The sequence below is a fragment of the Hyperoodon ampullatus genome (assembly GCF_949752795.1).
Source record: "Hyperoodon ampullatus genome assembly, chromosome: 14".
Lineage (NCBI taxonomy): Eukaryota > Metazoa > Chordata > Mammalia > Artiodactyla > Ziphiidae > Hyperoodon > Hyperoodon ampullatus.
The window spans coordinates 75,307,488-75,328,227 of NC_136927.1; positions in this window are offsets into that span (position 1 = coordinate 75,307,488).

A 20,740-nucleotide genomic window follows, 5' to 3' on the forward strand; every position below is an offset into this window, starting at 1 on the left:
GAGAGAATATTGGCCTGGGTATCACATAGTAATGGATAATCTACTGCTCCCTGCGGCTTTGCCTTTGGTAGCTATGGCAGCTGAGTAGGAGTGGTAGATGGATAGCTGGGAAAGGACTGCAGAAGTCAGCATAATCCTCAATTAGGATAAGCCTCATGGTTAATTGAACGTTGAGTGTACAGGTTAAATCCCATTATAACAAACTCCAGGGGACTAGCTAAATTATTTTGTTGTACTGGGATTGAGCTTTATTGAATATTGTTTGAAATAAATTGGTCTTTTTGTTTTTGTTAGGGATGTGGGAAAAATTTTTATTTGTTGCTTATGGCAAACTGTTTATTGTAACAATCTGACAAGTTGTTACTCATGAGCCAGTGTGTTTCACCTTCATTTTTAATGCTTTTGCCTTTAAAAAGGAACCCACTGTGAGCTGAGCAGATAATTTATCCCCCATTCCTCCCCCCATGTCTCTGTCTAGAGTATCTCCATTAGTTTATCTCAACAACCAAATAAGTTTATTAGTAAGTACTACTGCCACGATCCAAGTCTGGTCGTAGGAAATGGGAAATTCCCCAGGTTTCCAGGTGACTGCTGCTGGTCATTTTTTTCTGCCCCTGAAAACTTTTAAAAATAAAATATACCTCATTTTAGTGTGAACTATTTGTCAGTAATAATTAAGGTAACCCTTTTCTGTTCGGCTCAATGTAGTTTTAGGCCTTTAGATTTCTATATGGTATTGTTAAAAAGAACGAGATGGTAATGTAATCTTTAAGATTCTTCCATATAACTGTGGAATTTTTCAGAAATAGGGTTTATAAACATGAGAAAAATACTGTTCTTATGCTTGGCCAGAAATACACTTTTTTCTTTCTGTCCTCTACTTTTAGATTGGTGTTTGTCAAACTTCAGGCATTTACATCCTACCTTCATATCTAAAGCTAACATTTTTAGTTTGCTTAGAGCATTTTGATTGGGTGCAGCAAGACATTTTTGAAGTCATTCTTTTAAATAGATGTCCCATGAAGGAGGGAAAATCTGAAAGAGGGAATTTCAAAGCAACCCAACCAGTGTTTTGAAAGTTCTCAAGTCTTAAGAATAATGACTAACTAGTAGGCAGGAAGCCTGCAGTTGTATTGTGGTATTGTTCCTCCATCTTGTGCATTTGAGAACTTGAGTACAAAAGAGGAGAAAGCTTGGGGAAGGGGAAGAAAGGGTTTTAACATACAAGAAAAGGGGAGGGGGGAGACTTTTAGAGTAAATATTCTTTGCTCTTCTGTTTAAGTGAAATCTAAAACCAAGTAATTTTTACTTTGAGAGGAAATGTTTATCAAAATCTAAGTGTCCAAAACCGACATTTTTATAAATGAGAGTTAATTGTTACTGGTGGAAAGAGCAGTGTGATCATATGCCCAGTTTTAAAACAATTTTAATTAAAAAAAAACCCCTACACGTGAAAACCTTTAAATATTCCCCCTTTGTTACCTGAGCAGTATCATTTGTTAGCTTGTTATTTTGAAAAGAATAGTACCAGTGAAGAGTTTGAGAATAATTTGCAAGTTTGTACTCTGAGATTGCAAATCAACCTCTCTAGGTCTGCTTTTAAATTTATAACACAAAGAGATGGAGTATATGATCTTCCAAGGTTCCTTGTATTAGAAAATCCCATAAACTTAAAACATCGTATAGATATGTAGAATGGCCTTAAAATTTTTTTTTTTTGTCAAATATTAAATGGATTGAGCAGTTTATGCCAGATAATGGTGTGAAGATGCAAGTTTCTGTGCTGACTCATGAGTTTGGGGACAGGATGACTTTGAGATCCTGACTTCACCATAGTAATATATGTTACAAGGGCAAAATTTGTGTTGTATGTGTGTGTTGGGGCCCGGGAGGGAGAGACTTTTCAACCTCTTCCTTCTGGTGTAAGAAAATGAAGTCATATTTTCTTTACTCTCAGTAAAGCTGTCATCAGTGAAATGGATTATTGAATTTAAGTCACTCTGTAGAGTAGCTACATCAGCTTGGTTTGTTTCTAGATTGAAATTTGGCAACTGTATTTGAAAATACTTTAAGGGTAACCCAGTTTTCTCCTAACCAGATTGTGTCTAAATTTAGTCTACATACTCTCTGCACCAACCAGACTCATCTCTCTCCTCTTTTACCTGCCTGGTGGTGGTTGTGTTTTATGACAGTACTTTCATCCCATCCAAGAGAGTTGGCTCCATTGCTGTCAGAGAAGTATTTGGCTGCATCTAGGAAAATCTAACTTCACTAAGTGAGCAAAATAACTCCACACACACATTGCATTTATTGGAGGGTCAGTGGTATCTTTTCATATGAGACAGGACTATTATTATATTAAGTTTTACACATAATTTCACTGGGAACCAGTAACGTTAGTTCAGGAAGCTACTTTCAGAGTGCATAACCACATCTAGAATGGTGGAAGCCTTAGGTGTGTGGGCCTCAAATTAGGTGAACCTGAAATCATGAACTTGCCCAGTACCTTCAGTCTCCCTTTTTTTTAACCATAGTACAAAATAGCTCCCACATGTGACTTCTAAAACTGACTTTCATTCTACTGTTCTCTTACCTAGGAGGCCTTAAGCTTCAATCATCTTTTTTTATAGTTTCAATCATCTTTAATTGGCTACTGCTTGGCTGCTGCCCACTGCCCCATAAACACACATACTTAATCAGTGTTTATTAAGCTTGTACTATTTAAGGCACTCTGAGAGTTAAAAAGGTTTTGACCTCCAAGTGCACACAATCAATCAGGTACTCACATCACTTCAGAACAAGGTAATCTGTTTTGCCTATAAAGATCTTGGAGAAGTTCAGTGGAGGAAAGGGACCAGGTGATCAGGATGCAGGGCTTTGAAGAATGACTATGATTTTATTACGGAGAGAGCACAGTTCCTCTTGGTGGGAAATCGTTACCAAGAGTGCAGAGATAAAACATTTCAAGACTTGATTATTTAAATATTCAGTTATGGGGGCTTCCCTGGTGGTGCAGTGGTTAAGAATCCGCCTGCCAATGCAGGGGACTCGGGTTCGAGCTCTGGTCCGGGAAGATCCCACATGCCGTGGAGCAGCTGAGCCCGTGTGCCACAACTACTGAGCCTGCGCTCTAGAGCGGGAGAGCCACAACTACTGAGCTCGCGTGCCACAACTACTAAAGCCCACCTGTCTAGAGCCTGTGCTGTGCAACAAGAGAAGCCACCGCAATGAGAAGCCCACCCACCGCAACGAAGAGTAGCCCTCGCTCGCCGCAGCTAGAGAAGGCCTGCGCACAGCAACAAAGACCCAATGCAGCCAAAAAAAAAAAAAAATTATATAAAAAAATTCAGTTATGGTATTGAATAAATGATTTTGCTTTTGTAGACTCTTATTGATACATTTTTCTTAAATATATTTTAATTCCAGTTTCTAAAAGTAGTCCAGACCCTTTATTTCTAGATTACTATACTAGCTTTCCAGTTAGTCTCTGCCCTTTCGCTACTCCTATTCTGCCAGTTTAAAATTCTTAAACATTTTGATCACATTTTTTTTTTTTTTTTTTTTTTTTTTTTTCTGTATGTGGGCCTCTCACTGTTGTGGCCTCTCCCATTGTGGAGCACAGGCTCCGGACGCGCAGGCTCAACGGCCATGGCTCACTGGCCCAGCCATTCCACGGCATGTGGGATCTTCCCGGACCAGGGCACGAACCCGTGTCCCCTGCATCGGCAGGCGGACTCTCAACCACTGCGCCACCAGGGAAGCCCTTGATCACATTTTTTGCTTAAAAATCTGCAGAGTACAATCCAGATTCCTTAACCTAATGTTCAGTTCTTATCAGTCTTTTTTTTTTTTTTAAATCAATCTTTCCCACTTTTGTTGCCCCTTGTTTCAGTCATGCTGATTTTTTCTGCTCTCCTGCCTTGCTATCTAGTCTAGTCATAAGGCCCGGCTCAGATCCTGTCTCATTTAAGTAAATTTCCCAGACTACCACAACTGAAAATATAACTCTTATTTCCTGGTATGAATCTTAATTATCTCCTTCTGTGCATGAGTATTTATTTATTTTTTAAGGGAGTTTTAAATTTTTTATTTCATTTTATTATTTTTAAAATTTATTTATTTATTTTTGCCTGCATTGGGTCTTAGCTGCTGTGTGAGGGCTTTTCTCTAGTTGCGGCAAGCAGGGGCTACTCTTTGTTGTGGTGCGTGGGCTCTAGGCACATGGGCTTCAGTAGTTGTGGCACACGGATCAGTAGTTGTGGTGCATGGGCTTAGTTGCTCCAGGGCATGTGGATCTTCCTGGACCAGGGTTCAAACCTGTGTCTCCTGCATTGACAGGTGGATTCATAACCAGTGCGCCAGCAGGGAAGCCCAAGAGTCAGTATTTATTGATTGGTAGGACGGATTCAGTCAAATTGTCTATTCTTTGAGATAGGGACCATTATTTTTATAAGCTTTTAAAATCCTCTTTTCAGTAATACTCACTTTAAGTCCTCCCCAAATGCTTGGTGTTTGAATGTGAAAGTTTCTAGAGTTCAACTCTCAAGTCAAATTTTCTACCTGGAAATCGAGATAAAATTAGAGTCCTAACAGTTTGCTTGGGACTTACGTCTCCCTCGAAGAGTTGGCCCAGATAAATCATGTCTGTGCCTTAGAATACCACATTCTTATTTGCCACTTGCCCTAGGACCGAGCAGTCCTTCTGAAAGTTGCTCAAATGTTTTTATTCAGTACCACTGTTCTTCAAAGAATTGTGTTAAATGTTGTGGGCATTAAAATCCCTTTGTGATCTAGGAGTTTATAATCTAGCTGAGAAATGAGTATAATTGAAAAAACATAGTTGCAGCAACATAAAGTGGTTCAGAAGTTCAGAGGAAGAAAAGGTCATTTTCAGCTGGGATTGTTGAGGAGACTTCATGGAGGAGATGGAGTAGATCTGAACGAAACTAATTGCTGCTTCTAATCTTCTCCCTTGCCCACTTCTTTTATTCTGTAGTGTTTACTTAACATAAAATTATAATGTTTTAAAAATTTCATTTAAAAATATATGTGAGGGCTTCCCTGGTGGCACAGTGGTTGAGAATCTGCCTGCCAGTGCAGGGGACACGGGTTCGAGCCCTGGTCTGGGAAGATCCCACATGCCACAGAGCAACTGGGCCCGTGAGCCACAATTACTGAGCCTGCGCGTCTGGAGCCTGTGCTCCGCAACAAGAGAGGCTGCGACAGTGAGAGGCCCGCGCACCGCGATGAAGAGTGGCCCCCATTTGCCACAACTAGAGAAAGCCCTCGCACAGAAACGAAGACCCAGCACAGCCATAAATAAATAAATAAATTAATTAAAAAAATATATATATATGTGAAAAAGTGAAAGTAAGGCTCCTGGTACCCCTAGGTCTTTGGTCATTATAGCTAACCCCCCCACCCCAGGCTACTACTGTTAGAGGATAATTCTGTACATGGGATTATGGATGTCTCTTTAGTTTCTTTTTTTCTATTCTCTCCCCCTCCCTTTTTATTTTTAATTAACAAATGGGAGCTCCCACTATTTTTATTTAGCAAAAGAACTTGGAGAGCCTTCTATATCTCATATTTTTTTTTTTTTTTTTTTGCGGTACGCGGGCCTCTCACTGCTGTGGCCTCTCCCGTTGCGGAGAACAGGCTCCGGACGTGCAGGCTCAGCAGCCATGGCTCACAGGCCCAGCCGCTCTGTAGCATGTGGGATCTTCCCAGACCGGGGCACGAACCCGTGTCCCCTGCATCGGCAGGTGGGCTCTCAACCACTGCGCCACCAGGGAAGCCCCATATCTCATATTTTAAAAAGGCTGCATAATATTCCATTGTATGAATGGATATAATTTATTTAACCAGTTTCTCATTGCTGTTTCCAATCTTTTATTATTTTGAATGATGCTACAGTGAACTATATGTAGATCTGTGTGCTGGTATGAGTATGTCTTAGTACAAAAGTCTTGGAAATGAAATTTTTGAATCAAAAGAAACGTACATTTAAAACTTTAATACCTCTTACCCAGTTACCTCCAAAGAGGTTATACTAATGCTCTCACTTTTTGACCATGAGAGTGACTGTTTCTCCTTTCTTATTTAATCTTTGAAAAGCTTGTCCTTTCATGTTGTTTGACTGCCTGAAGGCATGAAATCTTCTGTTGTTCTTTGTCTAAGAGTTTGAAACTGAACTCCCATGGAGTTCCCATAGCCTTTCATAATATGACTCTAATCTACATTTCCAGCATCATCTCCTTAATTCTATCTGTATATCTTATACTTTATTTTTATTATTATTATTTTGGCTGTGCCACATGGCTTGTGGGATCCAAGTTCCCTGACCAGGGATTGAAACCTGGCCCTCAGCAGTGAGAGCTCGGAGTCCTAACCACTGGACTGCCAAGGAATTCCCGTATCTGTATATCTTATACTTTAGTTGCTATTGTCTCCTTTGCTCTACCTTCCCCCTCTTACCCCAATAAAATTCTCTTCCCTGTGTTCTGATTCATATTCTTAGATATGAAAGATAAAAGCTACCATTTATTGATTGCCTGTGTGCCTGGACATTGTTCTGTGCTGCATGTACATGATCTCATTTAATAGTCTGGGTTTTTCGATGCAGAGCCCTTTTTTTCTTCTTCAGATGAAGTCATACACAAAACCCTATTCAAAGTAGAAAAGGTGAGTCTTTTAAAATTTATTTTCTAGGTTGAAATTTAAACTGCTTACTGGTTATAAAGACAGTGAAGATGAAACTTGTAATGAGTAAAAAATTTGAAATTCGGTTATGAAGAGCTATTATGGACCTAAATCCATCTCTGCCTCGAGTTTATTTCTGTATTAAAAAAAACCCAACTCATACATAGATACAGTTGCAGATGGTCTCAGTTCAGAAATATTTTTTGAAATATGTAACAGGTGCACATGGGATAAATTCAAAAGGTACCAAAGGATATACAGTGGAAAGTAAGGCACCTTCCTCAGCTGACTTCCCTGTCCCCTGCCCAGAGGCAACCATTGTTACTCTAGGCATATAAATGCATGTGCTTAAAAACTTTAAGTTTAATGAATTTCTCCCATGTTTTGGGAAAAACTTTATATTGAAGTGTAATATACATTTAGAAAAGTGCACAGTACAGTGTGATAAATTTTCATAAAATGAACACCAATGTAACTGGCACTCAGAAGCCCTATTCTGGACTGTATACTTTTTAAATGATCTTGGAGAGGTTTCATATCTATATTTATAGGTACTAAGTTCTTTCTGATGGTTACACAGTGTTCCACTGTATGGATATATCATAATTTTTCCAGTTTCATATTACTACAAACAAAGCTGTAGGTGTAGTCATACATGTTTCTTTGTTCTCATGTTTTGTTATGAAGTATATAAAAATTTGTAGATGGAGAATGCTACTTTAAAGACTATGAATTTAAACTTTTTATAGATACTGCAGCTTGCTCCCTTTAGAGGTTGTATCGATTGACAAATCCACCAGCAGTGTGTGAAGTGCCTGATTCACTCATCTCTGAGTAATATATTGTGGCATCAAATTTTATAGTTTGAGAAATTAAAAAAATCTTTTCATGTGTTTCTTCTAGTGCTTTTTTGTTTTTCTTTAACATAAAATAAAAAAATATAAAAATTAAAAAATGTAAAAATAAAAAAAACCCTGTTAGGATGTCAAACTGGTAGCATAGATTAATGAGGTGATAGACTATAATATGTTGTAACTATATATATTTGTTCCTTTTAGTTTTAAAGATGTTTAAAATGTACCTAGATAACATTTGGGTATGCTGTTTTAAATTTTAGAAATCTGCTTTATCGAGGTGTAATTTACTTATAATAAAATTCAATCATTTTAAGTGTGCAGCTTGAGGTGTTTTTTTTTTTTTTTGCGGTATGCAGGCCTCTCACTGTTGTGGCCTCTCCCGTTTCGGAGCACAGGCTCCGGACACCCAGGCTCAGCGGCCATGGCTCACGGGCCCAGCCGCTCCGCGGCATGTGGAATCTTCCCATACCGGGACACGAACCTGTGTCCCCTGCATCGGCAGGTGGACTCTCAACCACTGCGCCACCAGGGAAGCCCTTTTTTTTTTTTTTTAAGCAGAGGTCTTCTTAGAAGCCCATATGATTTAAATTTATTTATTTATTTATTTATGGCTGTGTTGGGTCTTCGTTTCTGTGCGAGGGCTTTCTCTAGTTGTGGCAAGCGGGGGCCACTCTTCATCGCGGTGCGCGGGCCTCTCACTGTCGCGGCCTCTCTTGTTGCGGAGCACAGGCTCCAGACGTGCAGGCTCAGTAATTGTGGCGCACGGGCCCAGTTGCTCTGTGGCATGTGGGATTTTCCCAGACCAGGGCTTGAACCCGTGTCCCCTGCATTGGCAGGCAGATTCTCAACCACTGCGCCACCAGGGAAGCCCGCAGCTTGAGTTTTGATGAATGTAAACGGTTTTACCATCACCGTAAGCAGGATACAGAACATTTCCATCACCCCAGAAAGTTCTTGCTCATTTGCATTCAGTCCTGTTCAGGGTTTTGTATTCAATCATCCACTGTTCTGCTTTCTATCACTATAGTTTGCTTTTTTCTTTTTTTCTCCAACTTTGAGGTGTAATTGACAAATAATTAATTGCATATATTTAAATTGTACAATTTGGGTTTTGATGTGTATGTCTACCCATGAATCCGTCATAATTACAATAATGGAAATACCTGTTAGATTTGAAGTCCAAAATCTGATCCCTCCTGTATCCCTTTGTAATCCATCTCTCCCCCATCTTCAGGCAATTACTGATCTGCTTGGTGTTACTAAAGATTAGCTTGTATTTTTGAGAACTTTTAATATATGGAATTATACATACAGTATGTACATTTTCTTTGGGGGAGGCTGGCTTCTTTCACTTATAGTTATTTTGAGATTTATTCATGTTGCATATGTTAATAGTTTCATATCTTTTTATTGTTTAGTACTATTGCGTTGTATAGGTATATCACAAGTTATCCATTCACCTATTGATGAATATTTGGGTTGTGTCCAGTTTTTGGTTATCAAAAATAGAGCTTTTACGACATTTGTGTTGCAAGGTTTTGTGTGAACAAATGCTTTCATTACTTTTGAGTAAGTGTCCAGGAATGGTTATATGCTAAGTGTATGTTTAACATTTAAAAATTTTAGGAAACTGCCACCTGTTTGTCAACACGATTGTACCATTATATATTTCTCCCAGCAGTGTATGATAGTTCAGGTTGTTTCATATCCTCATGAGCACTTGGTATGGTCAGTCTTTCTAATGCTTGCCATTCTAGTGGGTATATAGTGGGTATGAGCTCATTGTGGCTTTGAGTTTTCCTAATGACTAATGATGTTGAATATATTTTTATGTGCTTACTTGCCATTGGTATATCTTTTTTGGTGAAGTGTCTGTTCATATCTTTTGCCCATTTTTGAGTTGGGTTTATCTTACTGAGATGTAAGACTTCTTTTATTCCAGATACAAAACCTTTTTTGGATATGTGTTTTAGAAATATTTGAGTCTGTGGTTTGTCTTTCCATTTTCATAAGTGTTTTCAGAAGAGTAGAAGTTTTTAATTGTTATTGGAATTCAATTTATTGATTTTTGTGTTGCATTTAAGAAATCTTTGCTAAAGATTTTTCTCATTTTTTTCCTGTAAGTTTTATAGTTGTAGCTCTTAAATTTAGGTCTCTGACCTATTTGAGGTAATTGTTGTATATGGTGTGAGATAAGGGGTGAGGTTCATATTTTGCTACATTGTGTTGAACTTTTCCAGCACCATTTGTTGAAAAGGTTATACATTTCCCATTGAATTGATTTGGCACATTTGTTGAAATTCAAATAGTCAAATATGTGTAGGTCAATTTTTGGAGTCTCTTCTCTTCCATTGATATATATTTCAATCCGTCTCTACTCTGGCCTTGATAGGGGAAGTCCTCCAACTTTTTCTTTTCTTTTCTTTTTTTTTTTTAATTATTTTGGGTATTTTAGGTCCTTTGCATTTCCATATATTTGTTAAAATCTTATCTATGCAAAATGTCTGTTGTGATTTTGATTGTGATTGCACTGAATCAGTTGATCAGTTTGGAAAGAATTGATTTCTTAAAAATATTGTCTTCTGTTCCATGAACATGTTATATATATCTCCATTTTTTTGGGTCTTCTTTAATTTCTCTTTAACAGTGTTTTGTAGTTGTCAGCGTACAATCTTATATAATCTTTTGTCAAATTTATCACTGTTTTATATTTTTTAAAATGTGATTGTAAATAGTATTTTTAAAATTTCAGTTTCCAATAATTTGTTGTTTGTATATATAAATATGATTGATTTTTGTATATTCCCCTCGTATCTTGTAACCTTGCCAAACTCACTTGTTTTATTATCTTTTAGGTAGTTTGGTTAGGAGGATTGTATACATAGGTGCTCATTGTTTGTAAATAAAGATAAGTTTTATTTCATCCTTTTCAATCAGTATGCCTCCTCTTCTTTTTTTTTTTTCTTTATTGTAATGGCTAGTGCTTCCAGTACAATGTAGGGATTTTGATTGTGATTGCACTGAATCATTTGACCAGTTTGATCAATTTGGGGAGATAGGTAGCTTTGTCTTGTTCTCAACCTTAGCGGGTAAGTATTCAATCTTCCACCATTAAGTAAGATGTTAGTTATTGTTTTTAAACTAATTTTTATTGGAGTATAGTTGATTTATAATGTGCTAGTTTCTGCTGTACAGCAAAGTGAATCAGTTATACATACACATATATCCACTCTTTTTTAGATTCTTTTCCCATATAGGTCATTACAGAGTATTGAGTAGAGTTCCCTGTGCTATACAGTGGGTTCTTATTAGTTATCTATTTTCTTTTTTTTCACTGCACAGCATATGGAATCTTAGTTCCCCGACCAGGGATCGAACCCGCGCCCCCTGCATTGGAAGCGCGGAGTCTTAGCCACTGGGCCGCCAGGGAAGTCCTGGTTATCTATTTTATATATAGTAGTGTGTGTATGTCAATCGCAATCTCCTGATTTATCCCTCCCCCACCTTTCCCCCTTGGTAACCATAAGTTTGTTTTCTACATCTGTGACTCTGTTTGTTTTGTAAATAAGTTCATTTGTACCATTTTTTTAGATTCCACATATAAGCAGTATCATATGATATTTGTCCATCCATGTTGCTACAAATGACATTATTTCATTCTTTTTTTATGGCTGAGTAATATTCTATTGCATATATATACTACATTTCCTTTATCCATTCATCTGTCAGAGGACATTTAGTTTGCTTTCATGTCCTGGCTGAACACTTAAAAAAAAATTAATTTATTTATTTATTTTTGGCTTCGTTGGGTCTTCATTGCTGTGCGTGGGCTTTCTCTACTTGTGGCGAGTGTGGGCTATTCTTTGTTGTGGTGCGCAGGCTTCTCATTGTGGTGGCTTCTCTTGTGGAGCATGGGCTCTAGGCGTGTGGGCTTCAATAATTGTGGTACGTGGGCTCAGTAGTTGTGGCTCGCGGGTTCTAGAGCTCAGGCTCAGTAGTTGTGGCACATGGGCTTAGTTGCTCCGCGGCATGTGGGATCTTACCGGACCAGGGCTCGAACCCGTGTCCCCTGTATGAGCAGGCGGATTCTTTACCACTGCACCACCAGGGAAGTCCCAAGAGGTTTGTTTGTTTGAAGTTTTTCATGTTTTTTCTGGTTATATACATCTTTTTATCAGATGTATTTGCTATTACTTTCTCCGGGTCTTTGGTGGTACAGATCTTTATTAGTTATTAGTGATGTCTTGGTATTAATGCTCAAGTTTTTGGTCATATGCATGTTGTTTTGGGGGATAACAAGTGTTTTAAAGCTTGAGGAACAGTTATACAGACATGTATTATAGATCCCATTCCTTAATTCATATAAATGCAAAGAAACTAAAATTGTTAACCTGGGCCATATCAGTTCTTAAATATAGTAAATTATTTTCTGCTGTATTTAACTGTTATGAGTCATTTTTCATTTTTAGATAGTCTGGAACTTGATTTTTTTATCTCTTTAATAAAAATGAAACAATAAGTCCTTGTCTATTTTCTCATTTATTATTACAAATTAAGATAAAAACATCAGATATTTTGGTCTGGTATAATCCTAATGAGAAGGTGCCTAAGACCTGTATAAAAACTCTGAATCTTACCTGTGAGGCTTGTCATTGGGTTTTTCAGTAAGGGTTAAAGAGAGAACAATCTTCATGGCTCACCTCCTTTAGTATGAAATGTATTCCTTTCTCACCAAGGTGTACTGTCTTTTCTTTTCATGGTTTCTATGCTTAACTGTTCTACTGGTTGTATTAGCTTTTGAATGCCTCCACTATAAGCTAATGAGAAAATATCAGCTTCACAATGTGCTGTTTGTCACAGTTAGTATTTTTTTTTTTTTTTTTGTGGTATGCGGGCCTCTCACTGTTGTGGCCTCTCCCGATGCGGAGCACAGGCTCCGGACGCGCAGGCTCAGCGGCCATGGCTCACAGGTCCAGCCGCTCCGCGGCATGTGGGATCCTCCCAGATCAGGGCACGAACCCGTGTGCCCTGCATCAGCAGGCGGACTCCCAACCACTGCGCCACCAGGGAAGCCCCACAGTTAGTATTAATATTACATTATTGTAACCTTAAATCACCTAAGTATCTTCCCAGACACATTTTTTTCTTTACTCAAATAGAGTGACACCTTAATTTACTAACCAGTCCCCTTACCCTAACTTGAACATACGTATTTTAAATCTTTTCTGTCTGATTTATTCTTTTTGTCATGCTTGGATTTTGGAACATTTTGCAACTTACATTTAAGAAGGCTCATTTAAAAAAACCAGTGGAAATTTCCAGGTTAAAAAAAAAATCCAACTACTGGTCTAATAACTGCTTTGCAGGAAGAAAGAAATATGAAAAAGAACCACAGACATTCTGGATGTCAGCCTGTGAAATTTTCCACTATTTCCCGTAATAACATGCAGGCATGCTTATACTGCTGGATTCAGCGCAACTGCAGTTGCACTCTGAGTGGAATTTGAAGCTACTCTATCAATGATAAAATGGCATCTGGCCAGCTTTTAGTGAGCAGTGCATAAATTCACACATCATACTGTATGTTTGTTTCATCTCTGCATGGATAGCGTGGCCATAAAACTGAACTTGCAAAGTTATTTAAAAATCTTTATTCCAAAATTTCTGTTAGTTTTAAGTGTATTTTGATTTTTAAATATTCAGTAGATTTATTATATAGCTGAGAATATAGATATATAAAGTCATTCTTTTAGTCATAATGCTGTGTACATTTTTATTTTAGAGGATTTTATACTATATTGAAGAATGCTCAGAAAATTAAAAGAAAGTTTAAAAAATTTGCATAAGCTCAGTATTAACTTGGTGTGATTCAAGAAACACTTTAACCTCTATTTCAGGTTCCTATTAATCTTTTCAAAGAGTCAGTAGGCTTTATATTAAAACTGATAACTGTGTTTTTATTTTGCTTTTTCAAATTTAAAGGCAAACAGTATTACACTCTTTTCCTAATGAGGGAAGTCCACGTTGCCCAGTTCTATAAGCTGGCAAAGCAGAATGATGAGGGGTAGATTACAAATACTGTACTGTAATCACCCACTTCTGCCTTGTTTCATCTCTTTCATGACAAATGCCTAACAGTGGTGTTAAGGAATGAAATAAAAAATTCAGATTTCATGAATTTAAACTCAAGCATTTCTGCAGTGGGGAATTTGAGCATTCAAAGTGATACAACAGATGTACATATCTTAGTGTGTTTTAAGACTTTGTAAGTCACGTTTTGGAATAAAGGCATATGATGTGTATCTTTTTCAGGACTATTAGGTCTTACATTTGAACAAGAACAGCTTTGTGACATAACAGTGGCCTCCACCCCTCCCCTGTGATCTATTCCTCCTCCCTTGTACAGTCTCACCCTTCCTCTTGACCTCTCCTATCTGTAACTCTCCTCCCGTCCTATTCATGCACTTCCTCTTCTCAGCCCTCATGCTATCTGCGACTGTTTTATCCCTTTCCTCTCAGCCTAAATTTTCTTCTGGCCCATAACCTTTTTTTTTTCCTTGTCAACTTTCCATCCTTCAAGTCTGTCACTTTTTCTAGTTGCTCACTGTTAACCAAGTCTCTTCTTTACCTTTGGAAGGCTTCTTTGCTCCAAGTTTCTCTGCGTCTGTCAGAGTGATTTTCTTTCAGTCTTTGAACTATCAAACACACACATCCTCACACTCTCCCAAATCCTTTAACTCTTTATTTCTGCCTCCATGTTTCAATTTATTCTACAGAGAGTTATTGAGTGCTAGCCATGTGTCAGGCTTTTCTCTAGATGTTAGGGATATACCAGTGATCAGAATGGCTGTGGGGAAAGAAAAGCTGCATAAGGGGACCAGAAACTGGTGTGTGTGTGTGTGTGTGTGTGTGTGTGTGTGTGTGTGTGTTGTGGGGTTTACATTTTAGATGGGTAGTCATGTGTGTGTGTGTGTGTGTGTGTGTGTGTTGTGGGGTTTACATTTTAGATGGGTAGTCGTGTGTGTGTGTGTGTGTGTGTGTGTGTGTGTGTGTGTGTTGTGGGGTTTACATTTTAGATGGGTAGTCATGGTAACCGGTAACCTTCTCTGAGAAAGTAACATTTGAGCAAAGAGGCCAGGAAGTAAGCCTTGTGAATATTGGCGGGGTGGGAGCGTTGGGTACAGAGGAAACAGCCAGTGCAAAGACCCTTTGCTGTATTTGAAGAATAGCAAGGTAGCCATTGTGCTGGAGCACAGTGAACAAAGGAATAAGTAGTAAGGGAAGAAATCTGAAAGTTAACAGTGGGACCTTGTAGGCAGTTGTAATGTCTTCAGCTTTTACTTTGAGCAAAGTGGGGAACCACCGCAGTTTTTTACTTTTGGTATTCCAAAAAGGTTTTGTGATCATTATCCTTCCCCCACCCTGTTAAAGCATTTCCTTTTTTAAATTACAGAAGTAACTCATGTTTATGTGGAAAATACAGAAAAATACAAAGGAGAAAGTAAAGAAATCAAAGAACAAATAAAGAGGGACTTCCCTGGCGGTCCAGTGGTTAAGACTTCGCACACCAATGCAGGGGGTGCGGGTTCTATCCCTGGTGGGGGAACTAAGATCCCACATGCCTCACGGCCAAAACAAACAAACAAAAAGCAATATTGTAACAAATTCAGTCAAGACTTAAAAAAAAGAAAAAGAACAAATATAGATTACCAGTATAACTCATCATCCATTATTGAAGATTTTGTGTCTATCTTCCCACTCATTTTTCTCTTTCACACATAACGCGCGTGCAACTCCTGCCCTGTAGGGTTTTAGCGGAGAGCAAATAAACTGAATTAGGCTTTACAGAGATCCTTCCAGCTGCTTTGTGAAAAATAGCCTATAAGAGGGCAAGAGGTAGGGAGACCATTAGAAGGATTTTACAGTAATCCAGGTACGAGGTAATGTGGCTTGGACCTTGGAGGTGGCAGTGGAGGTGATAAGAAGTGATCCTATTCTGTATATATTTGAAGGGAGAGCCGACAGAATTTTGCGATGGATTCAGAGTGGGGCATGGCTGGGTGGGGTGGGGCGGGGCCTGGTGGGAGAGAAGGAAGGAAGAGTCAAGGGTGACTCAAAAGTTTTTGGCTTAAGTGACTAGAGACCTTTGGTTTCATTTTTCTTTCTTGTCAAACTACCCATCCAAGGTTCAATTCTGGCTCTTTTATTATGTGTTTTTCCTGTTCATTTAAGCTCGTGATTATTTCTTTCACCAAGCTTCTAATCTGCTCTGCCCAGCTTGGCGCTTGGGATACACCACAAGACGCTATATATAACAAATTGTTTCATTAGTATTAGTCTTCCTAACTAGGTAGTGAGTAGCATTTTATTGGACTGTGCTGAATTTGTGAATCTGCTCTGGGACTCATAACTTTCTGAATACATTGTGGGCATTCAGTTAATGTTGCTTAATTGTACACTCCTCAGGCTTGAGAACAAGATATGAGAAAAATCTTAAAGTAAATGCCCTCTTTAGCTTTACTTTGGCATCTTGGCATCTTTGCAGAATGAATTGTTTTGGATAGTTATTTTCTGTCTAAAAATACCTTTTTTTTTTTTTTTTTTTCCGGTACGCGGGCCTCTCACCGCCGTGGCCTCTCCTGCTGCGGAGCACAGGCTCCGGACACACAGGCTCAGCGGCCATGGCCCACGGGCCCAGCCGCTCCGCGGCATGTGGGATCCTCCCGCACCGGGGCACGAACCCGCGTTGCCTGCATCGGCAGGCGAACTCTCAACCACTGTGCCACCAGGGAAGCCCCAAAATACCATTATTTTTATTTCCATGAAATGTTACATATTTTCTTGAATTCAGCAGTATGAAGACTTGTTTTTTAAATAATGAATGTTTATTGCTTACTTGATACACGTAAACCTTCTTTGGAGATAGAAAGATGAGTGAGAAAATGTCCCTGCCCAGGAAGGAGCTTATGTTTTGGTATGGACAGCATAACCTATATACCAATGTATGTCTCCTTTATAACATAACACTGTATTATGGTGTAATGCAAAACAAATTGTTATAATGCCTTTGGCATTCTAAAGATTGTAGGAGTTCTTTGCCTCTTTACTAAATGTTGCTAAACTTCTGTGCTTTGGGTTCTTATTTTTTTTTTTTTTTTATTTTTTATTTTTTTTTTTTTTTTTGCGGTACGCGGGCCTCTCGCTGCTGTGGTCTCTCCCGTTGCGGAGCACAGGCTCCGGACGCGCAGGCCCAGCGGCCACGGCTCACGGGCCCAGCCGCTCCGCGGCACGCGGGATCCTCCCGGACCGGGGCACGAACCCGCGTCCCCCGCATCGGCAGGCGGACTCCCAACCACTGCGCCACCAGGGAAGCCCTGGGTTCTTATTTTTAAAAATAGTTTTTCAGACTGTTGCTACCCGCTGATGTCAAGTGTGCTTACCACCCCCACCCCCCCCGCTTTTTACTTTTATTTGCGTGAGATTTTTTGGGAAGACTTATTTTACATCAATATTCTTTTTTTTTTTTAATCCAAGGGAATCTGATGTTTAAATCTTTAACTACAGTTAACAACAAATCTTTAACTACAAGCTTTGGAAAAATGATTTGTTGACATACAATGTAAGATGATTTTTAAAAAATTTGCTTAGAAAATGATTTGCTGACACATCATAAGGTGATTTTTTGAAATATAATTTTCTCTGTCTCCTTGAGTTGTGTTTTACAAATAACCAAAATTCCTCTCTTTCAAATAAATCTATGTTTTATTTTCAGTAACTAGAGATGACTATCCCCCCCCCCCTTTTTTTTTTTTTAACTTTTAGCATCCGTTCTGGCTCTTCTGCTTTTTCCCAAACCTTTACTTAAATAAGCAAAAAAAAAAAAAAAAAAAAAAAAAGCTTGGATGCCCTGCTTTACTTCCAGGACTTCATTTTGTGTTTTCGGTAAGATTTTCTCTGAAAATCTAGGTAGTGTTGCCTAAGAAGTTTTGTGTTTTAGTGTCTTTCTTTGTTTGCTTAGCTTTTTCAATTTTGGGGACAATCTGTTAACTCAGTTGTGCTTTTTGACTTTTCCTTTTTATGGAAAGTATGTGTGCTAATAGAACGTAAACTCTTTGAGGGCTGGGAGTTATTTTGTTCAGTGCTACTATATCTTTAGTGCTTAGAATGGTGGCATGCACATAGTAGGTACTCAAATATTAGTTGAATGAATTCAGAGTAGCAGTAGCAACAGTTCCTATTTATTGAGCATGTACTATATGGTGAAGTGCTAGGCACTTTGAATGGATTAAGTGGCATGTACATCTTATTGCATGAGCTGTTTCCCAGCCATATGATAGTGTATGAATGGGTGTGAGGGAGGAAGGAGAACAGCTGCCAGCTGTTAACCAAATTTAATCAAGTTTAAGATGCCATGTTATACAGTGCATTATTTTATCTGCCACTATGTAAGGAAAAGTAAAACTGCCAACTATGGGATATTGTCAGTAGCATGACACATTCTGATTTGAAAGATGTAAAAACATGAAAAAAAAATTAAGAAATTCTGTTGTAAATCAACTATACCTCAATTTAAAAAAAAGTGAAAAAATGGAAGAATCTCTAAAATAAGGAATATCAGCAGTTTTACGTAAACTCTCATTTAAAGATCACAGAGCCTTCAATAGGTAGGCATTATTATTCTCATTTTAGAGATGAAGAAATTGAAGGTTAGAGGATAAGTTCATAGGTTCTCAAGCTAGAGGATCCAAATCGAGGTCATTCTCTTTTTACTACCCCACGTTGCTTCAGGAGTCAGGGCAACAAAATAGTGCATTGGCCCATCAGCTCTGGCTTGAAGATTCTTAGTTGACCTGGCTTTAAATGTTTTCTTAATGTAACTGATTTTTTCTCTTTTCTTTTTTTGAAATCAACAAATAGCTTAGTATTTACTATGTGCCAGCTAATCTGTTTGTATTTTTATGTGTATACAAAACAATATAAGGCCTTATCTTTTTCTCTCAAGGAATTTACAGTCTATTTGGGGAGATGAGAAATAAACATGAAAGTTAGATAAGTAGAGAAGATTTAAACAACATTTCAGAGAATAATGAAAGAGGTTTAACAAGGCAATGCAGGATTAATTGCTAAATAAATTGTACAAATAATTGCTTTTGGAGTTCAGAGGAAGGATAGATAGCTTGAGGCCAGAGTAATCCAGGGAAGGATTTAAGTGAATTCCTGGGAGATAGTTTCAGTTAGTGAGATTATTTACTTACTTTAAAATTATATTAATGCATGTTACACATGGAATTGCAAGCTGTTGAACATGAAGAATTTTGGTACATTAAGTTTTTTCTCTCTGTATGAGAGTAAAGGAACTGCCTGCCATAGAAAAGTAAAAGGCATCAAGTGTTTTCAAGGAGATAGGGAAAGTACATTTAAGAAGAAGGACCTTTGGGTGAAAAAGAAGGAACTCTCTTTCCCAAATGCCTTGCGTGCCGTGCCCCTCTTGCCACATTTCTACAGTCAGTTGCACTTTCTGAACCATTACCAAGATACCTTCTGTGGCTCTTAGAGTTGATGATGAACTTCTAAAGGTTGGAAGCAAGCATTTAACTCCCTTTATGTTACTCATGTTTCCTGTATTTTGAAATAGGAGCTCTTAAAGATGCACAGTATGCAAAGAATAGTCCACTGTGTTTCAGAAGTATATGACGGGCAGTATTTCTGATTACATTCCTGAATCAGACACAGAACTCAACATTGGGTTGTAAAGTGTGTTAACTTGTTTTACAGACCAGTCAAAAGCAAAACAGTAAAGGCTTGGAAAACAAAAGAATTGCATTTGGACCTTGTTGGATAGTCTTGGGCATTTTATTTAACCTTCTAAGTTAGGTCACATCTAAGCTTCTTTCCCTATGTTTTTTGGAACATTTTTTTCAGATTTTTAAAAAAATTGGTAATACATGTAGAAGGCGAACAAAATTCAAACTCTACAGAAGGCTATGAAGTGAGGGTTCCTTCCACTTTCTTTTGTTTCCTAATTCCTTCCTCAGAGGCAGTCACTGTTACCTTTTACTTTTGTGTATATTTACAAACATCTACATATATTTTTTCTTTTTTTGGTAGAAGTTTAGTTGATTTACAATGTTGTGCCTTATCTATATGTTTTTATAATCCATATATCTACTGTTATAAGTACAAGTAGTAGCATATTAAAAAACATTGTCTTGCACCTTGTTGCATTTAACATTATATTTTGAAAATGGTTTCATATCAGTGCAAGAGTTCCTTTTTTTTAGCAGATTGTTTTAATTAATGTGCTGTAATTAATTTAACCAGTTTATCATTGATGGACCAATATGTTGCATATAACAACAGAGGGTGCTGCAGTGAATATTCTTATATACATTTTATTGTAGTTTTTATTTGCATCTCCAATATTAGGAATGAGATTAAACATTCTCCCCCACCTCCCAAATGTTTAAAGGGCATTTGTATTTTCTTATTCTATAAACTCTTTCTTGTCTACTTTTCTTTAGGTTATTGGTGTTTTACTTACCGATTATTTTCATAAAGTAAATTTTGTATATTGAAAAAAGGCATTTGCCTTTGAAAAATACCTGTTGCAGATATTTCAGTGCCTTTTTAAATAGTAGTTGTACTTTTTTGGCAGATAAATATTGCTTAATTTTACATTAAAATGCCCCTTTTCCCACTATTTTTCATTAAATTCTTTATAGTTCATTTGTACACTTTTATACAAGATGAAGTTAAACTTTTTAATATACATTTTGTACATAATATACCTAATTTTACTGTGTAAAATATACATAACATAAGATGTACCACTTTTAAGTGTACAGTTCAGTAGTATTAAGTACATTCACAGTGTTGTACAGCCATCATCACTATGCATTTCCAGAACTTTTTCATCATCCCAAACAGACCTAATATGTATTTAGGTAGCAATTTCAGTTTATGACTTAATAACTACCTCTCATATATAAAAGGATACATGTGTGCTCTTTTCAACCTAGAGACACAGAACTCTGTATCCTTGCTTGAAGGAGAGGTTTTGAGAAAGAGACACAGCTCTAATTGGGTGAAAGTCTTTTGTACTTTGAAGATTCTATTCTGATTCTTATCTCCATTTTAGGTTATTTTCTTGATCCACTTTTAGCAAAACTGCTTTTTTTCTT